This window comes from Megalobrama amblycephala, linkage group LG3, assembly GCF_018812025.1.
Source record: "Megalobrama amblycephala isolate DHTTF-2021 linkage group LG3, ASM1881202v1, whole genome shotgun sequence".
NCBI classification, from domain to species: Eukaryota; Metazoa; Chordata; class Actinopteri; order Cypriniformes; family Xenocyprididae; genus Megalobrama; species Megalobrama amblycephala.
In genome coordinates, this window is record NC_063046.1 from 37,152,889 (window position 1) to 37,178,411 (window position 25,523).

The window sequence follows — 25,523 nt, forward strand, 5'->3', positions numbered from 1 at the left end:
AGCTTACCTCCCTCTGAAGCTGTTCCAGAGGTTGCTAGGGCTGATGGCTTCCGCCTCCCCGGTGCTGCAGCTAGGCCTGCTACGAATGCGGCCTCTTCAGTACTGGCTGAAATTTCGGGTCCCTCCTCACGCATGGCGGCACGGCCGCTTGCGCCTCAAGGTCAATCAGGCCTGCGTCCCCTCAGACGGGTGGACGCTCCATCCCCAGATAGTTCACACCATTTGGGAGTTATTCGGGAAGGCGGAGGTAGACCTCTTCGCCTCTCAAGACAGCTCTCATTGCCCAATTTATTTTTCGAAGAAGGAAGATGCGCTGGCCCACTCCTGGCCCAACACCCTTCTCTACGCTTTTCCCCCGGTTGCTCTGATCCCCCAGGTGATCTGGCGTGTCAGGGAAGACAGACAAAGAGTTCTGTTAGTGGCCCCGCTCTGGAGGTGCCAAGTTTGGACCTCGGAGCTATTCAGGCTTTCCACGAAAGCCCCCTGGCTGATTCCTCTGAGACGGGACCTCCTCTCTCAGGCGAACGGAACAATCTGGCACCCACGGCCGGAGCTGTGGGCTCTGCACCTGTGGTCTCTCGACGGGAGCCTTCTGGCCTCCCCGAGAACGTGCTAAAAACCATTTCACATGCTAGAGCCCCGTCCACTAGATGCCTCTATGCTCAGAAATGGGCGGTCTTTGTTAGCTGGTGTTCTACACGCAGCATAGACCCTGAGGAATGCAACGTAGCCAATATACTGTCCTTCCTCCAGGAGCGCCTGGACGCGGGGCGAGCCCCCTCCACGCTCAAAGTGTATGTAGCAGCCATCGCAGCGTTTCACGCTCCTATTGCTGGCCAGTCTGTAGGTCGGAACAACCTCGTTGTTAGGTTTCTAAGGGGTTCCAGGCGGTTGCATCCACCATGGACCCCTACGGTTCCTTCCTGGGATCTCCATTTGGTCCTCAGAGCTCTAAAGGGCCCGCCCTTTGAGCCACTGCGCCAAGCAGACCTTAGGCCCCTGACGCTTAAAACCGCCCTGCTTCTTGCACTGGCGTCGATCAAGCATGTTGGCGATTTGCAGGCCCTTTCTGTTAGCCCTGCATGCCTCGAATTCGGGCCAGACGACTCTAGAGTCGTGCTGAAACCTAAGGTGGGCTACGTTCCCAAGGTGCTTTCTACACCTTTCAGATCGCAGATCATTTCGCTCTCTGCGTTTCCCCCTATGCCGGGCGATCGGGAGCAAGAATTACTTTGCCCTGTCAGGGCACTGCGCATTTACATTGAGCAATCACAACCCTTCCGGCAGTCTGATCAGCTCTTTGTTTGCTTTGGCGGCCGCACCAAAGGGTTTCCGGTCTCAAAGCAACGTCTTTCGCGTTGGATTGTCGACGCTATCACGCTCTGCTATTCCTCTGTGGGGACCCCTTGCCCCATAGGAGTAAGAGCCCACTCCACTAGGGGTATGGCCTCATCTTGGGCCTGGTCCAGTGGAATTTCCATTAAAGACATTTGTGAGGCAGCCGGCTGGTCCTCACCGTCCACTTTTGCCAGATTTTATCAGTTGGACATTCCGACCTTACAGGCTCGGGTCCTCTCGGCGTAATTACGCGGCCATCATAGCTCTGCGTTTTACGCAAAACCTGGGAGTCTCTCCCTAGTAGTGCACAAGGGTTAAGGCGGCTTCGGCCTTCTCACTTGACATTCGGCCCCCTCGCGGTGTCCGGTCAAGTCCAGTCGTTCCCCAGCAGTGGCACGGCGTGGTTGAATTCGTTCCCCCATACGCAGTACGAGTGAAGTATCGAAAGGGAACTTAATCGTTTACTAACGTAACCTCGGTTCCCTGAGATACGGAACTAGTACTGCGTTACTTGCCGTGCCACTAGGCTGCGGCTCAGTGTCGTCGCTTCAGTCGATATGGCCTGAGTTGCCTATGGCGCAATGCTCACTTATATAGGGCCTTTCCCCGCCCATTTCGGCGGGAAAGTTCGCGCGCCTTGTCGCCATAGGCTGCGCAGCAAAGCCGCGCCGTCATTGGTTCAACGACTTGCAATGAGTGAACCAATGACGATGCAGCTGCACTGCGTTATTGAAAAGGCTTCAGTAGCGGGGAAAAAGGGAGACTTTTCCCCATACGCAGTACTCGTTCCGTATCTCAGGGAACCGAGGTTACGTTAGTAACCGATTAAGTTATGCAATGTCTTCATCTGTCAGTTCTGAATACACAATAAAATAAATGTTAGGTAACTTATTTTAATACATATACAACTAACTTATTAATTTAATGCATAAAAAGCTGGTTACATCTGTCATTAATAGTTACATGGCACTGATTATAACTAATTTTTACATTAATTACAAGTTCAAGTCCAGTGAATGATACAAAAGTAAGCAGCAAACTGCCTAAGTTAAAAACAACATTTACTTATTAACACAGGCTGTTCCAAGGTGTTCACAGATTGGGACACCTGTAGAAAAGGCTTCATTTACTTCCATTGCTTCAGAATTACCAAAGAAGGTAAAGACAAAATTTACATCAGCAAAACTCAGAAATAATGTAATTTTCAGAGACATACAATTTTCAGGAGAAAAGTAATGTTAACAACTTCAAGTTATTCTGCAGCAATGGAAGTAAACAAAGTCTTAAAAGTTAATGTAAAAACACATTTCTACAGGTGTTCCAATGTGTTAACACATTGGAACAGCCTGTGTTAATACACCCTCAGAAGCTTTATTTGTATAATATTGCAACTAAAAAGGCAATTAATGAAAAAAGACTATAAAAATAGAATTAATACCTGCTTGTTATATATAGCTATATGACCTGATCTAGTCTACATTCAGATTGTGTCTACCTTTTACTTTGTTCTTTCTATGCTTTACTCTGACTGGCTGCAGTTGGGTGTCCTCTTAGCTGATCTCACTCAGTCTAGCTGGTTTCACCTCTCTCTAGGATGTGTGGACCCACATATTTGTCCCTGAAGTACAACACTTCTCCGTCTTTCCTATCCTGACCCACAGCTCAACTTTAAACATACACTATATTGACAAAAGTATTGGGATACCCCTCCAAATCATTGCATTCAGGTTTTCCAATCACTTCCATTGCCACAAGTGTATAAAATCAAGCACCTAGGCATGCAGACTGCTTCTACAAACATTTGTGAAAGTATGGGTTGCTCTCAGGAGCTCAGTTAATTCAAGCATGGTACCGTGATAGGTTGACACCTGCGCAATAATTCCATTTGTTAAATTTCCTCACTACTAAATATTTCACGGTCAACTGTTAGTGGTATCAGAATAAAGTGGAAGCAATTGGTAACAACAGCAACTCAGCCACAAAGTGTTAAGCCACGTAAAATCACAGAGCGGGGTCAGTGCATGCTGAGGTGCACAGCGTGCAGAAGTCGCCAACTTTCTGCAGAGTCAATAGCTACAGACCTCCAAACTTCGTGTGGCCTTCAGATTAGCTCAAGAACAGTGCGTATGAGCTTCATGGAATGGGTTTCCATGGCCGAGCAGCTGCATCCAAGCCTTAGATCACCAAGTGCAATGCAAAGCGTCAGATGCAGTGGTGTAAAGCACACTGCCACTGGACTCTAGAGCAGTGGAGATGTGTTCTCTGGAGTGATGAATCACGCTTCTCTGTTTGGCCATCCGATGGATGAGTCTGGGTTTGGCGGCTGCCAGGCGAACGGTGCTTGCTTGACTGCATTGTGCCAAGTGTAATGTTTGGTGGAGGGGGATTATGGTGTGGGGTTGTTTTTCAGGGGTTGGGCTTGGCCTCTTAGTTCCAGTGAAAGGAACTCTTAATGCTTCAGCATACCAAGACATTTTGGACAATTTCATGCTCCCAACTTTGTGGGGACAGTTTGGGGATGGCCCCTTCCTGTTCCAACATGACTGTGCGCCAGTGCACAAAGCAAGGTCCATAAAGACATAGATGAGTGAGTTTGGTGTGGAGGAACTTTGTCTTCTGACCTCAACCCAATAGAACACCTTTGGGATGAATTAGAGCGGAGACTGCGAGCCAGGCCTTCTCGCCAACATCACTGCCTGACTTCACAAAGGCGCTTCTAGAAGAATGGTCAAAAACATACTCCTAAACTTGAAGAGTTGAAGCTGTTATAGCTGCAAAGGGTGGGCCAACTCCATATTAAACCCTACGGATTAAGAATGGAATGTCATTCAAATTCATGTGTACATGAAGGCAGGCATCCTTTTGGCTATATAACTTTTGGCAATATAGTGTGTGTGGTGTGTGTGTGTGTGTATATATATATATATATATATATATATATATATATATATATGTGATTTTTTTTTTTTTTTGGTAAACATTTCTAGTTAAAAACTTTCTCTTTCTTTCTGAAGAAGGCTACAGGAAGTAGCCGAAACTAGTCAAGCAAAAAAAACGTTCCTGTCTATCTAAAAGAAACTAATACAGTATTTCTAGTTAAATGTTTATAATCAATTTTCATGAAGTGTCTGCTTTCTGAATTAGTACAAAAAAAAAATGTTTTGCATTGAAACTTTGAAAAAATGCAGTTTTTCTCGATTAATTGAAAGATTCCTCAAATAGTTTTTTTTTTGTTTTTTTTTTAAACATGTGTGTACTGTTGGAGTAACTTCCAACATGGAAACTGCGTATCTGCCAAATGAACTCAAGGCGCTTAACAGGCACCTGCTCCTTGACGTTGCGACGTACGAGCACTGTTGTTCACTTGCCATCATCTGAAGCCCACGCTATGTGCATCATTTAACCCGCAGTATTTTCAATGTGTACCAGTCAACACCTATTGGTATTCCGTGTGTCTGGTCAAAAAACAGAACTCTGAATAAACTGACCCGTCTACAGAGCGACCGTCATTCACTGCGATCGCTTGTTTATATAAACAGGACAAACTGTTTTTTTTAATAGAGGTCAATGGATGCGAGGCTTCACTATGCTGATTAAACAGCTTTTGTGGGGAAATAGCTTATCATTTAAATAATGGACAGCCTGTTTGCTAACCTTCAGCATGTTTTACACTAAACAATACTTTCGTTGGGAACTATATGTAGATTTTAGCCTGATAAAAATGCATTTTTTAAGAGAAGGCAGACTGGGAACGTTACATCTGATGTCACTGCCATTACACGATAGGCTGAGAGGTGCCGCACGTGATTAAGTTAGCCGTTACGGTTTCTCCAATGGTAAGAGATACAGACCCTCTTATCTTCCCATTATATACAATCTCTGTCTCCACCCTGTCTCCTCCCCAAAATCACCATATATGGAGCTTATGACGCCTAGTTTTACTATGCATAACCTCATCTGCATATCATTTCCATGCACGTTCCCATTCACGTGACACTATGGTTAACACCGTCAAAGGTACAAGACATTAGAAAATATTAGATATGGACTATATATGCAATTTGTGCCATACACTACATTGATAAAAAACCATCCAATATCCTCTTTATGTTTTAGAATAAATATATCAAAATATCCATTAAAACTAAATTGTATAAAATACTTCAGATAAAGGTTTTAATATAGAGTTGATTTATTAATTTCCACTGGCCAAATAGTATTTTAATAGTTTAAAACAATTCGAATTAAATTTATGCAGTTTTGCTGATAAGGTGAACATATCTTTTAGGAAGTTTATAGGCTATTTTTAGTGGAAACGTATAGGTCTACTTATTTATTGCAGTGTAATTGTCTGTCTCGGTGCGTCACTGATAAAGTATTTTAAAAAAGGAAATGTGCGAATCTTACCGTTTTCCTCAAATTATATCTTTCAAATACAGAGGTAACTGTTTGAAGATCCTTCACACGACATCAACACCTCCTGCAGCTGCGGTTGTACAGTAAGCCATTGGACCTATATTCAAACGGGACAACGGACCGTTCCACTGAATTCAGCAGTGTCTTCCATAATATCCTAGTGTGCATTACTGATGATCGTTCTCACTAAAATATTACATCATAACATCTGCAGTTTAGTTTAAAGAGGAATTATTGTGCACCTATCACTCCTCGCTGTCATTAAAACAGCATGTCACAGGAAAACTGATTGAAAGTAGCACATCTGCTATCTAAATTCATATCATTTTTGTTTAACTTCTCCGTAATGATTGCATAATGTAATTTCAGTACTTATCGCCATTAGTGAAAGTGTAGCCTAATATTAATGTAAATCAAAATGAAAACGTGAGTTTTCATGCAAGTTTAAATCATTATTTTATTTATTTAAACTGTTATTGTGAACATGCACTGTATTTATGATTATGACTCATAATTAGGATTTAACGTGGTTTTCCTTCATCTGCCGTCAGTCCCTCAGCTCACCATTGGTGTCACCAATTCCCTTTGTCTTCAAAATGTGCGTACGCATGGGTCAAACTTTGCGTGTAGGTGCGCACATTTTCCCGTCAAGTTTTTCTTTATAAATCCCCCCTTTTGCGCAGGAACTGGTGTACGCATGTTTTCAACCCCGTTTTGTGCGTACGCACGCTTTATAAATGAGGCCCCTGGACTGCTTTAATCTTACCCAGAATGTTAATTTCCCAACTCACACTCATGGTCATACACTTGACTTAGTTTGTACATCTGGTGTGAATAACATCTCCATCAGCAGTCATGCTATTGCTATCTCTGATCACAAACTTATCACTTTTGACTTTACGTTAATACATCCTACTAAATGTGCTATTAATACTACCATTTCTTATCGTAAAATCAATGCTATCAAAGGAAATACTTTTGCTGCTTCAGTTGCTTCCTCTGCCCTTTCTGATGTCTTCAAATTCACCTGTCCATCTGTGATATCTGACCTATATCATTCTGTTATTTATGTTTTAGATGAGCATGCTCCAGTTAGGACCAGGTCTGTTCCTTTGTCCCACACCTCCCCATGGTATAATGCAGAGCTTTGTGCTATGAAGGCAAAAGGCAGACAGCTTGAATGCCTTTTTTTTGAAAAACTGGCTTGACTGTCCATTTTAAAATGTTCTTAGAACATATTAGGCTTTATAAAACTTGAATGCAGCACACTCTTCCTATATTTCCGACATCATCAATAAACCTAACAATAGGCCAAAAATACTGTTTAGCATGGTTAAAAAATTAGTTCAGCCTCCTAGCCATAGTCCCAGTCAATATGAATGTGATGATTTGTGTGGCTCTTTCTTGTGCCACTTTCAAAATAAATTGGATGCTCTATGTCTCTTGGCACTGAACCAACCACTTCTACTTGTGAGCAAGCTCATTCTCTTCAACTGTTTAATAATTTTACCTTGACAAATCCAACCTTAATTGCTGAAATAATACAGAACTCTAATTCTTTCTCATGCCTGTTAGATCCTGTGCCCACATTCCTTCTGAAACACTGTACTTCTGTCATTTCTGCTCCTATCTCACACTTAGTAAATATGTCCTTTATCTCTGCCACTGTTCCAATTTCACTGAAAACTGCTGCTGTTACTTCTGTTCTTAAAAAAAAAAAACCTGGGTTGAGTTTCCCAAAAGCATCGTAAGCCTAACTTGATCATAGCTCCATTTGTGGCAAAGGAGCTACGATCAACGTAGGCTTACGATGCTTTTGGGAAATGCTGCCCTGGACCCAGCAGATTTCACCAACTATCGTCCAATCTCCAATTTACTATTTATTTTGAAAATTATGGAAAAAGTTGTTGCCAATCAGCTACAGTCTTTTCTAGCTCTCAGCGATCAGTTCGACGCATTTCAATCTGGTTTCCGCTCTCATCACAGCACTGAAACTGCTTTAGTTGAGGTTGTCAATGATCTGTTACTTTCTGGTGACTCAGGTAATCTCTCCATTCTCTTTCTGCTTGACCTCAGCTCAGCATTTGATACTGTCTGTCACAAGCTATTACTCTCCTGCCTTTCAGAGATAGGTGTCTCAGATGCTGCATTATCCTGGTTCTCTATCTCACTGATAGACAGTACTACATCACTATGCATAACTATAAATCTCCCACCGCTTTACTCAGTCAGGGTGTTCCCCAGGGCTCTGTTCTCGGATCATTACTATTTATTTCTTACATCATGTCTCTTTGACATATTATCCGTTGTCATGGTTTTCAATATCACTGTTATGCTGATGATATTCAGATATATACTGCTTGCCGACCAGATTCTATTCACCAGACCACATCACTATCTACATGTGTTACTGAGCTAAAGGCCTGGCTAAATTCCAATTTTCTCAATTTGAATTTGAGCAAAACAGAAATCACCCCATTACTAACAAAAAATGTAGTAAATGTCCCCAGTTTCAACCTTGATGCTACAACAGTTTTTCTGTCAGCTACTATCAGAAATTTAGGCGTTACTCTTGATCCTTCTTTCCTAAGCTGCATTTTTCCAGCTTCGCTGTTTAGCCCAACTTCGTGCTTATGTTTCCCTAAAAGATACTGAATCATTTGTGCATGCTTTTATTACATCATGCCTCGACTACTGTAACGCTCTTGTGGCAGTATAGATATTTTCTGTACTGCCTCTGTTCATGTTCTTTGTCACCGCCCGTTAGCTAAACTATAAGCATTAGGATTGGAGGAAAGGACTAATTAAGGGGAGGAGTGAAGGTATATATGGGCGAATGATTAGAGTCTGGAGGCAGGTTCAACTGACCAGAGACGTTACGTTCCCTTTGGAGGCAGTCCTTGCGGGTGGATTTACGTTTCCGGGAATCATGGCGAGGAGGTGGGGTGCTACCTGTTTAGCCTGTCGCTAGCGGGCGTTGTCAGCCGGTGAATGCTCTTTCTCAAGTTGGGTACTGGACTGGAGAGTTGTACTATATTCTAAATTCGTCTGTTTGGTGGTGCATAAAAAGGAAAAAAAAAAAAAAAAGACGGGCTGACGACGCCGATGTACCCGAGTCACTTGGACACCACCCGTGCTGCCGACTTGGTCAGTGTTGCGTTGCTTTAATCCCAGACATACATTTTTTTCTTCCATCTTCTCCTTCTGTCTCTCTCACACACATATATACACAGCATTATTTTTTTTTCCTGATGTTTGTATATTTGTTTTGTTTTGTTTTCAAAGTTGATTTATATTGAATAGTAATTCAAAGTGTTTTTTTTCCCCTTTTCTTATTTACAATTTCCCTATTCTTTTGAAGTTGAGTTGTTTTGTTCGTAAAATTTGCCAACCTTCTAAAATTTAATTAAAAGACAAAGAAAATTGCATTAAATTTATTGTTTTTCTTTATTATAGAAATGTATGTACTTGTCTGGCGCCCGAACTAATTTTTTTTTTTTTTTCTTTACCTCGAGGTTTGGGGAATTGAGTCAACTCAGGTCTGTGATCAATTATCATCAGTGTTAATGTGGTTTTGTGCTTAGCGCTTAGCGCTACCACGCTGAGGACCCGGGTTCGATTCCCCCGACGGACATTTTTTCTTTTTGTTGTTGGGCACCACCGTTACACTCTTTTTGCCGGATTATCATTGCACTTTATTTTTCGTTTACAATACATTCAAAATTCTGCTGCAAGAATATTAACCCACACTAAACGATCTGCTCATATTACCCCATCTTATTTAAACTTCATTGGCTCCCTGTATCATCTCGCATTACTTACAAAATCCTTCTGCTTACTTTTAAAGGGGCCCTAGAATTAAAAAATTAATTTATCTTGGCATAGTTGAATAACAAGAGTTCAGTACATGGAAATGACATACAGTGAGTCTCAAACACAATTGTTTTCTCCTTCTTATATAAATCTCATTTGTTGCAAAGACCTCCGAAGAACAGGCGAATCTCAACATAACACCGACTGTTACGTAACAGTCAGGATCATTAATATGTACGCCCCCAATATTTGGATATGCCAGCCCATGTTCAAGGCATTACACAAGGGCAGCCAGTATTAACGTCTGGATGTGCACAGCTGAATCATCAGACTAAGTAAGCAAGCAAGAAACAATAGCGAAAAATGGCAGATGGAGCATTAATAACTGACATTCCATGATATCATGATATTTTCAGTGATATTTGTAAATTTTGTTTCTAAATGTTTCGTTAGCATGTTGCTAATGTACTGTTAAATGTGGTTAAAGTTACCATCGTTTCTTACTGTATTCACAAGAGAGCCTTCGCTATTTTCATTATTAAACACTTGCAGTCTGTAAAATTCATAAACACAACTTCATTCTTTATAAATCTCTCCAACAGTGAGTAATGTTAGCTTTAGCCACGGAGCACTATCAAACTCATTCAGAATCAAATGTAAACATCCAAATAAACACTGTATTTACGTGATTAGACATGCTGCATGACGAACACTTTGTAAAGATTCATTTTGAGGGTTATATTAGCTGTGTAAACTTTGTTTATGCTGTTTAAGGCAAGCGCGAGCTCCGGGGGAGGGGAGCATGAGATTTAAAGTGGCCGTGCAGCCTGAATTGGCGCATATTTAATGATGCCCCAAAATAGGCAATGAATAAAAAAATGAATAAAAAAAATCTATGGGATATTTTGAGCTGAAACTTCACAGACACATTCAGGGGACACCTTAGACTTATATTACATTCTACGGCATCTTTAAATCACTCAATGGCCTTGCTCCTCATCTCTCTGATCTACTGTCTCCTTCCGCCTTGATCACTTCGATCTTCAGGGAGCAAACTTCTTATTGTACCTAGATTTCTGCTAGCTTCAATGGGTGGCAGGTCATTTTCCATCATTGCACCTAAACTATGGAACTCTATACCACTAGCACTAAGGACAATAACCTCACTCTCTGTATTTAAATCACAACTCAAAACCTACTTGTTTACCCAATACTATCAGTCATAACATGTTTTTTAGACACTCTCCTCATCCTATACTACCAGCTGTAATTCTCTGTATTTTTGTTCTGTGTATTCATGTTGCATCTACTATTCTTTGTTTGTCACTTATTGACACAATCCTTTTTCTGTTGTTACTTATACTATGTTATGTATCTCTGTTTTATGTATGTAATTGTATCATGATATGCAACTGCATTCATTTCTATCCCTGGACTGGGCAAATGTCTACTGTCCACATTTCATACACAATGGTAATTCTAAGTGCTTTACATAAAGAAGAATAATAAAAATAGAACATAAGGAATAGAAATAACAGTAAAAACAGATAATTTTGCTATCTGGATGGATGAGCTAGGAAGTCTTATGGAGTGATTAATTGATTGTGATACAACTGTTTTTCATGTGAATCGACTGTCTATTATGTTACTGTTTGTGTAAAGCGTCCTTGAGCTTGGGAAAGGCACTATAATAAATTATTATTACCCAATTTCATATTTGTACGTGAAACGTAGCACGAAGGGCACTGAATTTAAATTTTGTAGGTGGTGCTATCGAGCCATTTTGCCTCACCTAATTCTGAAACCCATATCAGATGTAAATTTTCACCACTTCTGATGCGTGTGCAAAGTTTCATGAGTTTTCGAGTATGATTAGGCCCTCAAAAATGTGAATAACTGACTGAGCAATTACAATAGGGTCCTTACACCATTGGTGCTCGGCCCCTAAATGTAAACTCAAGAGGTATGAAATATGATCAGTAAGAGAAAAACAGGCTTTCTTGTGTTTAGGCATACATTTGGTAACCTACGTGTCAAATATTGCTCCAGAAAGATGAACCTTGGTCTTACACAGTAAAAAAAAAAATACACCAAAAGACATTCAGGAGGAACCAACGCCACTTCACGAGTCTGTGCAAAGGTGTTGATCTTGATCAAAAGTCGGACGAGATATCCACTCAGACACCCAGACCACCCGACCATTCACCTGAGAACATGCCAACATGCCATATTAGAATAGGGCAGTAATAAGGAGAACAGTAATCTGTAACAGATGAATCAAAATATTCTCAAAGTAATTTGAATGGACTATTGATGTTTACAGTGACCACTTATGAGTAAATATTTGGTATGGTGTTAAATTAGTCAAATGTTTAATTAAAATTACTGTTTAATAAGCTTGAATATGTACATGTGTAGATTTGAGTGAAGCAATTTGAATGTAAGTTCCACATCTTAAATTTTGCTAAAAAATAATAAAAAAAAGAAAATAAAAAAAAGAGGGGGATGTGGTGGATTTGACACACTCTGTGTTTAATTAAGTTGACTTGTGTGTCAGGCTGATCATCTGTTGCTTATGCCTGTGTAGAATGAGAGTCGGTAAAAGAAGCACACAGCTCACAATCACAGTCTCGTGGTGTGTTTATTAAATACATACAGTGACAAACGCATTCAAATAATACCGCTCACCATTTGGACAAGCATTTGAAGACACCAGAACACAACATATTTAATTACTATAATAGTAATTTCTCACTATAAAATGCAAATGTAACACACAGGATTGTTGGATATCAAAGGCAGCGAAGGAACATCTATGCTGCCTTAAAAAAAATAAAAAAATAAAAAAATACCATGATGTTGCACCAACATTGTAGCCTTGAATATTACATCAGTGTAATGTTGATTCACTGACATATATATATATATATATATATATATATATATATATATATATATATATATATATATATATATATATATATAGAGAAAGAGAGAGAGAGATTGTTTCAATATGTCAGTATGAACATATTGAACCAACATCACTTTGTAATGTTAATTCACTGCAGTAAGTGTTGTTTCAAATGTTGTTTGCTGCAGACATGTATTCCACTCTGTTTTCTCTGACATATCTGTGGAATAAATAGTGCTTATTACTTTTGCACTGACATAAATTCTGATTACAAACTTTTTACACATTTGAGTCAACTGTGAAGAATGCCATGCAACAATTTGAAATTATTATTATATAAAAGGCAAAAGAAAACAAAATAAATTATATTTAGACCTGTCAGTAAGACATTTCTTCTTGTCTAAGTGGGTAGTTTTGAGCCAAATTAAGCTGCAATCTGGAGCAGAATTTCGGTTGATAGTCCAATGTCTGACTATGCAAGGCAGAGATGTTTTAAAGTCCATCAATACTTTGTTTGACTATTGTCAGCTGACTGTTGCAGCTGTGTGACTGTAGGGGGCAGTGATGGATTTGTTTTCAGAATTGCTCCTGAATCTATGTCCTGAATCCACACAAAAGAGGTGTTTATTGGCATCTCTCATTATCTGTTAAAGGGTTAGTTCACCCAAAAATGAAAACGATGTAATTTATTACTCACCCTCATGTCGTTCCACACCCGTAAGACATTCGTTCATCTTCGGAACACAAATTAAGATATTTTTGATAAAATTCGATGGCTTAGAGAGGCCTGCATCGCCAGCAATAACACTCTATTTTTTCAACGCCCAGAAAACTACTAAAAACATATTTAAAACAGTTCATGTGCCTACAGTGGTTCAACTTTAATATTATAAAGTGACGAGAATACTTTTTGTGCGGCAAAAATAACAAAATAGCAACTTTAACTATTTCTAGAGATGGGCGATTTCAAAACACTGCCTCATAAAGCTTCGAAGCTTACGAATCAGTGGTTCAGAGCGCCAAAATCACATGATTTCAGTAAACGAGGCTTCGTTACAACGTTAAAACTTCAAAAGTTCACGTGACTTTGGCAGTTTGATACACGCTCCGAACCACTGATTCGAAACAAATGATTCGTAAGCTTCGAAGCTTCAGCAGTGTTTTGAAATCGCAGATAGGCCTATAGAAGAGATGACAAGAAGAAGAGAAATCTAGTGGGGTGGAGGAGAGCTGCAATGAAAAGAGAAAAGCATATTAATATATTATATATTAGCAGCATTTCTGCCATGTTTTTGTTGATTATTTGCTAATGTGGCATTATTAATAACTCAGAAGATTAACAAAGAAAATAAACGGCCATTCAGTTATTCAGTCGTGTCAGTCTGGTTATCAATTCTATTGTTATGGAAACTGATAAAAAAGTAAAAACGTACTTTAAGTTAATATTGTTTTAATCATTATTTACAAATGTAAATATGAAAGCCTATAGGCCTATGCAACAAAGTTGTTTCTGAAAACGTTTTGTGTGTTTTGCAGCACATATTGTGAACATGCAATATTTATGCTTTATTTGCGGTATACAAGAAATATATTTTCTTCAGCTGAAGTGATCATTTTGCCTTTTATGATTTTTCCATTGTTGGCAGAGCACAAAATGTTCTTGTTGGTTCAGGGCGCCATCGTGTGGTGTGTAAAGCACCCAGTCCATCGCAAGGACTCTCACACAAACATCTACGGGCAATTTTAACACTCCAATTCACTAAAAATAATACTAGGCCACAGATATTATTAATAATAATACATTTCAATTAAAATACATACATAGGCTCCGTATACATGACCCAACATGCTCAATCCAGTATTTGAGTAGAAAAAAGACCCAGCATTTATTATTATCAGTTCACTAGTTCCATCTGTGGCATTCACTTTATGGATTATTATAATGAATGGATGAGCCATTTCAGAGCAGATTCAATCACTCTTAACACACCTCACTCACCACCTTAAAATCTAATAAAATAATCTGTAGAACCATCAAGATAGTCTGGACTTTACCTAGGATTGTCAGAAGGGGAGAATTGGGGCCAAAATCCGCCCAATTACCTTGTAGTGTGTGGGTGTCTTAAAGGGATAATTTACCCAAAAATGAAAATTAACCCATGATTTACTCACCCTCAAGCCATCCTAGGTGTATATGATTATCTTCTTTCAGACAAACACAATTGGAGTCATATTATAAAATATCCTGGCTCTTCCAAGCTTTATAAAGGTAGTGAATAGTGCTCCTGATTTTGAAGTCCAAAAAAGTGCATCCATCCATCATAAAAGTATTCCACATAACTCCAGTGGGTTAATAAAGGCCTTCTGAAGTGAAGCGATGAGTTTTTGTAAGAAACATTCATATTTAAATCTTTATGAACTAAAATAACTAGCTTTTGGCAGACGCGGCATATATGCAAATTGATTGCAAACTGACGCATGATGCATTGATGAATACGGAAGAATTTTTAAAGAGAAATATCGGAGGATTTCAATATAAGAGAAGAGGAGCTTGAGTTTGTTGGCCAGCCCTATTTGTTTGAACCGTGAGAGGCGTCTAAGCTTACACTACTTCTTTGTCCTATGTCATACATCACGTCAGAAGTTACTCTATTGGCACAAGTCGACTTACGTAGGCCGTCTGCCGGAAGCTAGTTATTTTAGTTTATAGTTTAAATATGGATTTTTTTCTTACAAAATCCCATCGCTTCGCTTCAGAAGGCCTTTATTAACCCCCTAGAGTCATATGGATTACTTTTATGATGGATGGATGCACTTTTTTGGGCTTCAAAATCGTGAGCACCATTTACTACCATTATAAAGCTTAGAAGAGCCAGGATATTTTTAAATATAACTCTGATTGAGTTAATTTGAAAGAAGATAGTCATATACACCTAGGATGGCTTGAGGGTGAGTAAATCATGGGATCATTTTTGGGTGAACTATCCCTTCAAGGCAAGTGAGTGTACGGATGAACTACACGGATGTATGAATCAACTGACGCTGTCATGCCGTGGTCTGCCTGAATTACGCTTGAGCTCCATTCAGTCGCTAAAACTGCATTAAAAACTAATTAGACCACTCAGAACCCATTAGACTCCCAAGAAACCCAGTTCTTAACACAATTGGTTGCGCCAGTGTTGCTAAGCTAAGCTGGTAGTGATTTTGTCATGTGTGTTTGATTATGGAAACATACAAAATTTCAATTCCAGGGCTTCACGAATGGTTGAGAACCATTGGCTGTAAACCATATCATAAAAAAGAGACACTTCCAGATCTGGTGCACAGGAAAAATGCTCCAGCAATTAAAAAGGTGTAGTATAACAAATATTTGTAGCTACAGTTTTATTCAGCAGTATATTTTTCTTTTACTAATTAATTAACAAATATTACACAATTAATTAATCAAATTATGTTATGTAAACAATCACTCCAGCTTCAAGAGTTTTATTGTTACAGAAAAACAAAAGTTCTTAACTTTGAAATATGTGCCCAGAATCTCTAAGTAAATGTTTGAATTTAACAGACACACACACACACACACACACACTCTCTCTCTCTCTCTCTCTCTCTCTCTCTCTCTCTCTCTCTCTCACACACACACACAGAGAAATGAACTCACTCTATCATGACGACATCAAGTACTGGCTCATTGCCTTAATGCATTTAAACATCTTCAAAAACATCATAATTCAGCCTTTAAAGCATCGTAAACAGGCACTCACGCACACGGCTGGTGGAGGGAGTTTGATGCTTGACTCAAATGCTTTTGTGATCAGGAGTCTCGTTTTAACAGCGTAATTTTCCGCACACACAGTATATGCAGATTTCTGAAGTTGACTATCCCTCACCACATGCCGCAGACGTGTGACACACATAGTGGCCAATCACACACACCACAGTCTTCTTCAGAACTGACAAATTATAGAGAGAGAGACAGACAGATATGGGGGCGGGTGTTTGGAGTGTCTCTCTGCTTGTTGACTGCAGATTCTCTGTAATTGGTGCAAAATTGCTCAGATTCGTCATATTTATAATTAGACAGAGTGTTTGTGCTGGAACTGGGCCAAAGGAGTTCTTTAGCGCCAAGAATCTTCATTAACCAGAAACACTCAAACAAAGTTAAAAGAACTTGCATGTCAAAACCTTTTTTCCAAATACAAACTACATTGATTAACATGAACCTACAATGAAAAATACTTCTACATCATTTATTAATCTCAGTTAATGTTAATTTAAACATTTAGAAATACATTACCGAAATCGAAATTGTATCTGTTAATATTGTTTAATATACCTGCACTAACAAATACGAGTTGTATTTTTTACTCACATTAACACAGATTAATAAATACTGTTTATTTATTGCTAATGATGAACAATAAAACAAATGTTTTGCTCTTTGTTTGTTAATATTAGTTAATGCAATAACCATGTTAACTACTAATGTTACAAAATATAAAATAACCCAACTAAAATAAACATTTTGCCTATAACATTTTGCTGCATAAAGGGTTAGTTCACCCAAAAATGAAAAATTATGTCATTAATTACTCACCCTCATGTCGTTCTACACCCGTTTATCGTCGGAACACAAATTAAGATGTTTTTCATAAAATCCAATGGCTCAGTGAGGCCTGCATTGCCAGCAATGCCCAGAAAGCTACTAAAGCTGTATTTAAAACAGTTCATGTGACTACAGTGTTCAACAATAGTGATGGGCAATTTCAAAACACTGCTTCATGAAGCTTTGAAGCTTTATGAATCTTTTGTTTCGAATCAGTGGTTCGGAGCGTAAACCACTGATATAAAATATCTAGCTTCCACACGAGCCGTCTTCCGTATTCAACGTACACAGAAAGTGTAAAACTCTTGCAGTTCGCAAAGCTTAAGCTACATTCTAAGCCTTCCCTATTCAGCTTACGGAAAAAAGTGTAACTGACATGACGCCAGTTTACACTTTCTTCATAACTTCAATATCCCGACGTCTGGCGGAAGCTACATATTTTACTTCATAACTTGTTTAAATATGGATATTTTACACAAAGGCATTGCTTCGCTTCAGAAGGCCTTTTTTAACCCCCCGGAGCCATGTGGACTACACGTTTATGATGGATGGATGTGGATGGAAGCACTTTCTTCATCTCATACTCATTGATTCCTATCACTGTCATTATAAAGCTCAGATGCATCAGGATATTTATTAATGTGATTATGTTCATCAGAAAGAAGAAAGTCATATATACCTAGGATGGCTTGAGGGTGAGTAAAGCTTGGGTTACTTTTTATTTCAAAGTGAACCAAATTCTTTAAACTGAAGTATGATTCATAGAAAAAAATGCTGATGTTTCTACAAATATAAATTGGCTCCTATCCAAATGTATGGCAAGTTGACTTAATCGCAAAAAATTAATAGGACATTCTACAAAATAATACTCCTTTGTCCAACACAACTTACACAACTTTCCTTCCTTTCAACAGGAAGTTGTAGAATACAGGGCCAAATAATCAGGAAAAACAGAGGAGCTTGTCGCACACTGGCGTGTCCCCACTGAGATCAGACTCCGGGGTCGTTACAGCACACTAGAAGAGCAGCAAGATGGAAAATGCTAAACATTTCATTAAGACGAGAATGCTTTTCCCCACTCTGCCTAGCGGCCCGGAGAGTCAATACATCAAAACCAGCGCACGCCGGAAAATATGCGTGAGTTTAAGATGAAACTAATTACGAGAGACTTTAATCTCCTCGCCGAGAGCTTCACCTATAACTCTGATAATCTGCTCTGTTTAATATGCTGGAAAAAAACACTTAGGAGACATCGATCATTCTGAACGCCTCCAGGCAAGGGCTGGTGCCAAATGTTTGAAAACACCATAAAATTAGAGTGTTTCACAGTCAAACAGACATCGGTGGCTGTAAAATGGATTGTCTCTAAATGGTTCTGTGAAGTTGCTATTTGGTGTAAGTTAAACTGGCAAAGTCATTTGACGCAAGGGTCAATTCACATTCATGTCATTCTTCTTGCTTCTTCACAGAAACTAGTTGTTCCAGAGCTGCTGTGCGACATGGAACAGGACAACTGACAATTCCCAGCAATGCACAATAAAGAACAAATATAGTGAAGAATGAAAGACTGTGTACATTGAGGCTCTGTAAGCTGCCATAAATTACAAATGCACTGTGATAAGCTCACTTACCGTCAACACTCCCTCCCCTTCAGTACTGTTCTTCCTCAAGAATCTATCCAAGTCACATTATGATGAAGATGAGGATGCAGAGAGGCGGTGCAGATCTGAATGCAGCTTAAAACTTTAATCAACAAAACAAAAGAATTAAATCCAAAACAAGAAATTATGGAAACATTGTGCAGTAACACAAAGAAACAAGACATTGAACTAAGAGAACTGAAGGCATTTGAATTCATTATGAAAGAGATGTGAACAAAATAATCAATGAAACAATGAATCACTGTGACAACAAACTGAAAACAGGAAGAAAACTCAGTCAATTATGATAAACCTAAAGTCCTGGAAAACAAAACCAACATAACGTGACAATTATGTCACTGCTGCTATTTAATTACATAACTTATTTTATATTATGTACATAGGCCTACAGCATTATACACTTCAAACATATGTCTATGTGGATGAAACATGAGATTTTAATTTAATACCAAAAAGTATCATTAAACAAATAGTTTACATATATTTTTTATTTTTTTTATGTATATTAGAGTATTATGCCATTAGTTTAGTCAGAGTGCACTATTAGTATGACACAAAGAGTTGCTATGGAGCGTTCCAAATCGGTCACTTGCAAGGATGCTGTCTTAGAAGATAGACTGTAGGCCTCTATAATATAGACAGCGGCTCAATGCTTGGGAACAGAGCTGTTTTTTTTTTGTGTTTTTTTTTTTAACTCCCCCTAACAATAGCAGCAGATGGAAACACACACACACACACGCAGTCCGTGCCCTGGTTAATTGATAGAGTGTGTGTTGCATCTGTCCAAAGATTTGAATTTTTTCTCCATGTGCTGCTCGTCGCCTCTCCATCTGTCAGGTTAACATGGTAATTACTTTCCTCTCTGAAATAAACTGTTATAAAGCTTGGCAAAATAAAACAAGATGACACTGTCCTCTGACATCAACATAGTCCTGATTTTATGAGTGAGATCTCAGATTGTGATAAAGTCCAAAAATCAGCTTTGTACGATTAAAGGATGAATGCACAGATATAGATGCACATGAAATTTATTATGCATACATTTATAAGTCATGGCAACATAGGTTATGTTTTTCCATCACTTTAACTGATCAAAATAATTTAACCAATTTCTACTTCATGGTTTAAGTTATTACTAAATTCAACACAACATTTTTTAATGACACGTACAGCCAATTATACTAAATTTAAGGCAGCAAATGAAAATAAGTTGAAATAGTAGGATTTTTTTTTACAGTGTATTTTCTCTCCAGCTATATATATATATATATATATATATATATATATATATATAAATGTGTGTGTGTGTGTCTGAGCGTGTTTTGCTAATGTTCCCATTAAGTTATAAAAATGTTATTATTATTTTTTAATGTTTACACTGTGTTGAGTATTATACATGTAGTGATATTGGATTAGTCTCACAGGAGTGCTCCACAAAGTGTCCACCCATCATATCCCACCTTTCCATACTGTGGAACTTGTTGCATTGTCCCAAAATAGACAGTTAAATAAAACAATGTCTTTAGGACCTTGGAAACACTTTATTTCTTTTACAAACCTTTCTCAAAGTCCTTGTGGCAGTGTTCTGAATCCTTAGAGTCCAAACTTGATGTCAAGTTGTTGAGGTATCACCCAGATGTCCATTTCTGTGTTAGTGGGTGAGATTATATTGGTTGTTGCCAGGTGCAGTATCCACTGTGTGCACAGTTCCATGGATGAATAAGGAGATGTATAGGACATGTTCCTTATAGTTTTCCTGTCCATTTTTGTGGTTTCAAGTCAATATGTATAGATATTGTCTTTTTCACGGAACATTTCTTTGTTCTTACTGTGCTCTAGCCAGAACCGGTTTGGTAGCCCTGGGAGTCCATGGCCATTCACACCTTGGACTCAGGCATGGAAAGGTGAGGTGAACAAAGGCAACTTGTGATGAGATTAGCCTGTGATCAATGGGCTGTTGATGTCGTCTTTCCTATCGTCTTTAGTTGTTGTTGAGGGTCCTATCACATTCTTTTGTCTTAATTACTTAATTAATTACAGGGGGATAAAAGGATGTCTGTTGTGAAGCTCTGGTGCCATCATGTCTGCTATTCACTATATATATACACACACACACACACAAAGACTAATGACTTAACAGGGAACGCCTGTGCATAATGAAACAATGAATGATACATGACACATAGACAAGGGAACCAATCAGAACAAGACACATGAATAGTGGAAGCACATGGCAGAATCACATGAGGAGCAAGGGAAACACATAACAAACAGGAAACAGGAAGCATGACACAGCCTGGACCGTGGAGCACTGGTGGACCTGGGTGGATCTGGGCTGTGGAGCACTGGATGTTGCCATGGTGGATCAGGTGGCCATGGTAGAGGCAGCAGCGACCAAGACCATGGCAGTTTTGGTGGGTCAGGAGGCCGTGGTGGAGCAAGAACAGGCAGAGAGTTCAGGAAGGGACAACACCGCCTCGGGAAGAGCTGTAGTTGTCGTTGTCACCTTGGGAGGAGCTGTAGAGGTTGGTTGCCAACCACCTCGGGAGAAGTGTATGCGGCCTACACACCAGATGGTGATTCCCTTTACAGGCAGTGCAGACAGCAGTGGCAAGGACTCTGGGACCACAGGATTGGGAGCACTGCCATGTGGGCCACGGTTGGCATAGGACCAGCCTTCGTGGCCTGTAGTATTATACCCCCCAAAAAAGTTCTTTAGAAGCACCAAGAGGCTCTGGTGTGGAGGCCATGACATGAAGAGGCTCTGGAGTGGCACCCATGACGTGATGAGGCTCTGCCATGGCAGCCATGACATGACGAGGCCCTGGCGTGGCGGCCATGACATGACAAGGCTCTGGCGAGGCGGCCATGTTGTGACATGGTTCAGGTTTGATGGTCATTGGGCCACGACATTAAGAAACACTGGCTGAACAGCCCTGACGTGGCTTGAATCTGCTGTGGCGGCCATGACGTGAACAGGCTCTGATGTGGCAGGCATGACATGAACAGGCTCTGGCTTGGCAGGCATATTGGCTGAAGACTCTGGCTTGGTGGTCATGATGGCCGGAGGCTCTGGCGTAGAGGGTACTGTGGGATTGCGGGGCTCCTCGTCCACAAAACCCACAGTAAATGATGAGCCACTCAGCATAGTCTGTATATTGAGCCAAAGTCCATTGGAAATTGCTCTCAAGCATTAGTAAATAAGAAAGTCATTAAGTCCATGGTGAAAAAAATATCCTTTAAGGCAACATCATACCTTGATGGAGGCAAAGTAGGGTGACTGCTGTGTTCATTCTTGTTGGGTCTAGTATTCTGTAATGATGTCCACTTAAGTAAAGTTGATTACACACATGTGTAGTTTTATTGAACATAATCCAAGGTGAACAAGACAAAGACTTGGCTTTACACAGAACCATGAACTAAACTTGAACCTGAACAAACTCACCAAACAGTGGTTACAAGAACAATACTAGACAGGAGAACAATGAACCATAAGGGCTATATACTGTATATACAAAGACAAGAATAACTTAATAAACGCCCGTGCATAATCAAACAATGAACCAATGAGAACATGACACATAGACAAGGGAACCAATCAGAACAAGACACATGAACAGGGGAGGCACATGACAGGATCACTTTCTTCATCAGTTTGCATTGGCTGCCAGTAGCTGCTCGCATCAAATTCAAGGCTCTAATGTTTGCGTACAGAACAATCACTGGCTCTGCACCACTATATCTAAACTGACTACTTCAGACTTATGCGCCCATCAGAAGTTTACATTCTGCAAGTGAACGTCGCCTTGTGGTGCCACCCCAAAGCAGCACAAAATCACTCTCACAGACCCGAGGTGGAGTCAGGGTCCCGGAGGACTGAGGCAGAGCTGGTGGGACTGAGGACCAAGAAAGAGCTGAAGGGAAAAAGGAGCCCGACAGAGCCAAAAGGGTGGAGGAACGAGGTGCTCCTAACGGAAGAGCCGAGGGACTGAATGAAGCCAGCGAAGGTGTAGCTGAGGAACTGGATTGCTTAGATAGAGGAGGCGGGAGAGGGAAGTTGGGTGGGACCATCAGCTACGAAGGAGACATGGAACTGGACCGGACCAGTGGAGACGTAGGAGACTTGGAGCTGGGCTGGACCAGCGGTGGCAGGAGACCTTGGGAAATTACCTCTTCAAATTCCTCAAACCATTTTATAGTGACCTGGCACTTTCTGAGTAGTGTTAATTTCGTCAGACGAGACGAGACAAAATATGTTCGTCAACGACCTTTTTTTTCATGACTAAGACGAGACGATGACAAGACTGCACCACTGTCCAAAAACGCTGACTAAGACTAAATTAACATGCATTATTGTTGACGAAAAAAGACGAGACGAAAATGTTTTGTATAAAATAAAAACTAAGATAAAATCTCTCTTCATTTTCATCTACAATCGTCTCTGCTTTTTCATCAGCTGTTCAGAACGAGTTCGCGGCTTTGATACTGACAAAAAGTCAGAATGTGTCATCATAACTGACGGGAAACACTGCGGACAAAGAATTCACATTAAACAGGTTATGTATATTTTATGTTAACTTACTTATTTTGCCACATGCATGTGTGGGTCTTCACATCATGGGCGCGGAAAGTGGGGGTGCTGTAAATGCATGTTTGTTCATTGACATTTATTTGTAATAAACACTCTGAGTTGGCTATTTAAAAAGTTTTATTTTTATGTTAAATTATGTAAGGGATAATGCAGAGCGAGGCGGTTGTTATAGCTAATACAACCCCAACAGGCTGATTAGGCTGACTACCTACCAAATAAATCAATAATTTGACACAAAATGATGATTTAAAAAGGAGTTTATTGATTTAAAAACGATTGTATTGCTTCCGCTAAAGAAAATAGTGCGCTCAGTCTCTACGGTTAGAATCCTGTGTGTCCATGGCAACGCTCTGTTTTTCATGGCAACGGTGTGTTATAATTAGCAGCGGTCTGTTATCAAGAAAAATAGTGTGTGCGTAGAAAGAATTCGTCCACACACCGCTCAAAAAAAAAAAAAAAAAAAAAAATCCTGAGCGCAAGTCCACCGTCTAGGCAGGCTTTTTGTGTTAAATTATATTTCCTGTCGCTGCGCAGGTTCTTTTATTGTACATGACAGCTTATGTCCCGATGACCAGTCTTTGCATTACGATTAAAAGCAGTATCAATAAAGTAAAAAACAAAATGTGATGTGCAGTCAAGTTCGAGTGTATGCACTGTTTAAACGAGTGTTCTCAACTTCTCACTGATACTTTTGTGATTCGCGGAGTTTTGACAAGTTTTATAGCCTTGATATTGTTTCTTATTCAAAAGTGGTGACAGAAAAAAACTAAGCACCCCCAACCTGAAACCTCTTCCCACGCCCCTGTCACAATCACATCATAATCAAAATTAATAATTAGGCTTAAAAGCAAATGTATATGTAAGGGAATCAAGTTTAACAATTACATATATTGATCCAAATATCATCAATAATGGTGTGTGCAATACCATGTATAACTTGCATTAAGTTGGTAATTTATATATATAGTTTTGATCTTAGGCTTTTCATTAAGTTATTTATTTCCACTATAACACGTGTGTTCCTGATATTATTGCATTTAAAGAGGCCTCGTTGTATTTATTCTTACAATAGCTTCTAGATGTGGTAAAGCAACCAGCCAGGAAAGAGGAGAGGCCAACTATGTCTGACTAAAAACCTTTGTAACTTAAGTTGTCAGTCGGAGTCTGTTGGGCCCCAGCTTTTGAATTGTGTTGGTTAAAATAAAATACTCTTCAGCACAGGTTAATCATTTGTGAATGTGTCTCCTAAATCAGAAATTGTAAACCAGACACGTTTAACATTTGCATTCAACAAAAATCATTCAACAAGTGTATTTTGTCAGGTAATTATGACATTTAACCAATGTTTGAGATATGTGAAACACTTTTTTTACTGAAATGTTTATCAGTAATAATCTCAGTAATAATGTGTTATTTTAAAAAAAGACTAAAAATTTTTGACTAAAACTAGACTAAAATTAAAAGACTTTTAGTCGACTAAAACTTGACTAAGATACCTTGAGTTTTCTTTTGACTAAAACTAGACTAAAATGACGAGACATTTAGTCGACTAAAACTTGACTAACAATAAAAGATATGTGAATTTCTAAATATGACTAAAACTAACAAGGACATTTGCCACAAGACTAAGACTAAATTAAAAATGTCCTTCTCTTTTTGTCAGTTGGTTTTGCTTTATTAATTTTCTGTATGTGTCCTTTTCTGTGACATTGTCTGCACTCTTTCTCTTTAAACTAGCATTCAGTAGGGTCATGTGACTTTTTGCCACATCTGAAACATACCAGAATTTTTTCGTTTCAGATTGTTACAGATTTACACGGAACAAAATTATAAACGCAACACTTTTGTTTTTGTCCCCATTTTTCATGAGCTGAACTCAAGATCTAAGACTTTTTCTGTGTACGCAAAAGGCCTATTTCTCTCAAATATTGTTCACAAATCTGTCTAAATCTGTGTTAGTGAGCACTTCTCCTTTGCCGAGATAATCCATCCACCTCACAGGTGTGGCATATCAAGATGCTGATTAGACAGCATGATTATTGCACAGGTGTGCCTTAGGCTGGCCATAATAAAAGGCCACTCTAAAATGTGAAGTTTTACTGTACTGTAATGTCAATGACGCTCATGATCTTTTGCGCACCAAATCCTCCAACATCATCCTGTCAGTCATCTCTCCTTTCTATCTTC